This window comes from Atractosteus spatula (genome assembly GCF_055471065.1).
Source record: "Atractosteus spatula isolate fAtrSpa1 chromosome 16 unlocalized genomic scaffold, fAtrSpa1.hap1 SUPER_16_unloc_1, whole genome shotgun sequence".
NCBI classification, from domain to species: Eukaryota; Metazoa; Chordata; class Actinopteri; order Semionotiformes; family Lepisosteidae; genus Atractosteus; species Atractosteus spatula.
Genome location: NW_028296631.1, coordinates 2,857,259 through 2,861,714, shown reverse-complemented (window position 1 = coordinate 2,861,714; position 4,456 = coordinate 2,857,259). Strand labels below are relative to the sequence as shown.

At 43.0% G+C, this 4,456-nt stretch overlaps 1 non-coding gene across 1 annotated transcript; it reads left to right on the top strand.

The window, feature by feature from the left end:
• The first annotated feature begins 3,490 nt into the window (after nt 1–3,490).
• Nucleotides 3,491–3,572, top strand: trnas-aga (transfer RNA serine (anticodon AGA)). Its single transcript has one exon. It is a non-coding gene; the product is annotated as a tRNA-Ser (tRNA).
• The last annotated feature ends 884 nt before the right edge of the window (nt 3,573–4,456 follow it).

Below are 4,456 nucleotides of genomic sequence, written 5' to 3'. Positions count from 1 at the left end.
ACTAGGCACAGAACAAGTTTACAGCACAGTACAATAATAAATGCTGACCATGACTTTAGAAGCATAAATTGCCTTATACTCAATTTAAACACAAGCTGTCTTTAGCCCTCTAAGCTGGTTCATACAGAAATGTAGAGATCCAGGCTCAGAACACACAGCTTCATTAGCGAATACATATGCAGGACAACTAGAGAAGACGTTTTACAGAGGATGGATTTTTAGAAACATCCCATCAGTGACATCACTGAAGTCAACTCCTAGGTACTGTAACTGTCGTGTGGATAGTTTCACAAGAATCAGACAAAGATTTAAGCATCGCTTGTTCTAGATAAAACTGCAAAAAAAACAACAACAACCCATAATGTACTTCTTTGCGGCTCTGTTTGCCCAAATCATATATTCACAACGTGAAATCTAGAAAATAATATTACGTAACCAAAATCCGCAATATGGAAACAGAACCTGTGTAATTGTTGATAGATGATGTACTCGTAACATTTTTTCAAGACGAACTACAACATTTAAAAAATGACTTGTATGTACTTGATATCTCTAATCAATCCACGGGTCCCAGCACAAAACGAAACTAAAACGCATACCGTTTCGCGCTTCTTATTAGTTGCTCAAAAGTAATTTGACCATATGAAATGCATAATATAAACCTAGAAACATATACGTGAGCAGTACTTAAGCACTGTAGTATCGGTGTTAAGACATACCTCTCAAATACTGTAAATCAAGTTAAAAATATCTCAAGACCGATTCTGGTCATAATGAAACCATGTTTCGTGTATGTTTTCTTTAAAGTACCGAGACCAGCCATATACTGTATGTTTATGTTCCAAAATTAATATCGTTTATGGCCTTCACACGCGTTGCAGTATGCTCCTATTCTTTTTATCCTCAGCTACTAAGATTTCCCTTCAGTGGTAAAATTAGATATGAATATTCAATACTTAAACGGGCACAGTTAAGACATTAAATATACATATACATACTGTATACAGTACAGTTTTCATACGGTAATATGTTTATGTTCATAAATCAATCTATTTTATGAGCATGTGAAAGGCATGGTGAATCGATTCTCAAAAATTACTGTACTTTGCATGATTGGAAACAAATGCGTGATTGCGAAATGCTGTGGTGTTACTTTTACAAAGACGGTCAATGAAAAAAAGAATGTTGACCAGGGCAATACTTTGAGTTTACACTTACAGCTTGTCCAAGGTCATTCATTATTAATACTATTAGTAATATCTTCGTTAAAGACTTTGATGGCCACAGCGCAAACATGAGAGGTTGAGCTTTATTAGCTCCACCTTGCGGAAATTCCGGATACTATTATTTTGCTTGTCGTATTATAGGAGAATTTACGGTAACTCGCGGTATTTACCGGTAGCTTGCGGTAGACTGCGTACAGCGTACCGCAAAATAATGCGGTATCGCCCGCGCATTTTGAATGGCTGCATCTGTAGGCTGCCAAAAGTCTCCGAAACCAAATTTCGATAGCAGAAAATTCTCACTCGTCCAGAAGTTCCCTTGGGACCCAACATCCAGCACAGAGTGGTAAAAAAGCGTCTTTTTCGGAGACCCTTGCAGCGTGCATTGGTGGTTCAGTGGCAGAATTCTCGCCTGCCACGCAGGAGGCCTGGGTTCGATTCCCGGCCAATGCAGTGGCTTTTGCAGCGAGCGGCTCCATCACTTGCATCCCCTTTCAACTCGCAACTGAAAACCCACTGAAGCTTAGAAGCTGTGAGCCAGGTCAGTACCCGGATGAGGGTGACCTACAGGGAAAAGCAAAGCTTACAGCTGGAAGCGGTGTTAATGGAGCCAGCGGTGGGGCGCTCACCCTGAGGTCTGTGCGGGTCCCAATGCCCCAGTATAGTGACGGAGACGCTGTGTGGTAAAAAGGCGCTGTCTTTTGGATGAGATGTAAAACCGAGGTCATAGCTCTCTGTGGTCATTAAAAGTGACCACGAAAAGCTCTTGGTAATTGATGGTCTTCAATAATGCTTCTCCTTTAGGTACATTTGAAATCAGCTGAAAAATGCTGTGAAATGGGGGGGCACTTGAGGCCAGTGTAGGATTTGGGTTACAAGAACCATTAAACAGCACGAGAAAGCCCGTACACTGAATCGCAGGGCTTTCTATTCAAAAAAGGACAAAAGAAACTTCCCTGAATTCCATTTTTTGCAGCACAGAGAGGACAGCGGGCACGAGGCCTGTTAGCTCAGTTGGTTAGAGCGTGGTGCTAATAACACCAAAGTCGTGGGTTCAATCCCCGTTTAAGCCAGGCAGTCTCCTCCTCTCTTGCCAAAACCCGTTGCTTTCTTGCTGTGGTGAGATTGGTGGTAATGCAAAGACGCCACATACTGCCGACAGACGAGAGTGCTGTGGGAGAAGAGAGAAGTGATTGAAGAGTGTCCTAGGTGGAGCCAAGATGAAGTGTCACAATTGCCCAGGGGAGGATTTCAAATGTTTAAGATGGTAAAAATAACCGGAAGTGATCCCCCAGTCCGGCGCAGTCTAACGTACTTCTGTCATATAAAGTGAAACTAGATGTCGAACTGGAGCCTCACCATTTGCATAAGTGAGGCTCCAGTTATACATCTAGTTTCACTTTAAATGACAAAACTGAAGAGACTTAAAAGAGCTGGAGAGGATTTCTTACAACTTTTGAGCTGGCACAGTTTTCGAAAACGTTTTCTTCACGCTGCACTATACAACACAGACAGCCAAGAGTCTCCAAAACAAAACGAATTGACAGATAGGAGAAAAGTCCCACTCGTCCTAAAGTTCCCAAAATCCAGCACTGAGCGTAAACAAAGTGTTCAAGTAGCGTGGGAATGCTACCCCTAATCCTAGCTGGAGTTTGAGCGTCTGGTTCAGAGTTTGCTCAAGAGTTTACCTTTCACAGATGCGCAAAGATGAATGTTGAGGGTGCACGCTTCAAGGCGCCTTACAGTGCAGGGAGTGATTAGAGACGATTCGTGACGTGTGCTCGTTCCCATATACCGTACGCCCCGGGTTGCAGTGCTAGGATGACGTCCAATACCGCTTCGGCACGTAACGGCATTATATTCAAGTGCAGGACGTGAGGGTTTTATTTTGTTCGTTTTGTTCTGCTCTGCTTTGCTTTGTTTTGCTTTCCATGGCGTTCGTAAGAGCGTCAATAAAAAGGCGATTCCTGCGTCTAACACGAATGTAAGAGCTATTTCAAGTGCGGCTTCTAAAATGCTTGTAGACATTTGTCTGTTGTTGATTGTTTTTTTGTGTCTAACAAAGTGCCATTTTCCTGTCCAGACGGGAAGACTTTATCATTCCCACATGAAGCCACCCTTCAGTCCTCTGAGGCGTGTCTCTCTGCAAGGCTTGTATTTTGGAAAGGTTTTTTTTTTAATGGAGAACAACTTTGAAAAAGGTTTTCGCCGGCGCCTCGCGATCCATGTGAGATTGTAGCAAGAACGCAGCATCAGTGGCGCGCGCTGTAGTCGTGGCCGAGTGGTTAAGACGATGGACTAGAAATCCATTGGGGTCTCCCCGCGCAGGTTCGAATCCTGCTGACTACGGTGTCCTCCTCACGTCGTTGTGTGCCGGCGCAAGCAAGGAAAAGTGCCTTCCTGCTTTTCCTGGTGGTTTTAAAACGCGAGATCGCTTGTACCCGCTGCCTTGGAAAGAAATGTCTACATGTTTACTTGCACATTGTCTATTGTTTGTTTGTACATTGTGTTGATGCACTGTTTGCACTTTGTCTTGTTTTTTACACTTGTTTTACAATCGAGAGACCTTCTGTAAGTAAGAATTCCATTGTACCAGTACCGGTTACATATGGCAATAAAGTTCAAGTTCAAATGCTTCAGCGTCCGCAAACGGCATTTTGCAGCTGGAAGCAGATGGCGACGCTTTTTGCGGTCGCGTGTCTTGTGCCCCATTTCCGGCCTTTAACATCGAATCAATAAAGCTGTTAGAACCGACACCATAGGTGCTTTTCTTACAACTTTTGATCTGACTCAGTTTCGGAATGCAATTCCTGAACACTGCGAGAGACAACCTACAGATGCAGCCATTCAAAATGAGCGGTAAAAACCCGTGGTACAGTAACCAACCCGCAGGGCACCGTAGGGCACCGCGGTAAGTGATTGGCTGGCCAAAATGACCGACAGGGGCACTCGTGGTGCATTGGTTGGTAGTGAAAAGATTTAATCATCTAATGTCTTTACTGTGCACATTTCAATCCGCTTAGTTTTGAATATTTATATGGAATTTTACCACTAAAGGGAAATTTTAGTAGCTGAGCATAAAAAGAAGAGGAGCATAACGCATGTGAAGGTCATAAACGATATTAATTTAGGAACATAAACATTACTGTATGTACATAAACTGTACTGTGTATGGCTGGTGTTGATAGTTTAAAGAAAAAATACACACCAGTCTTCCATTTCTCCCTAAACAT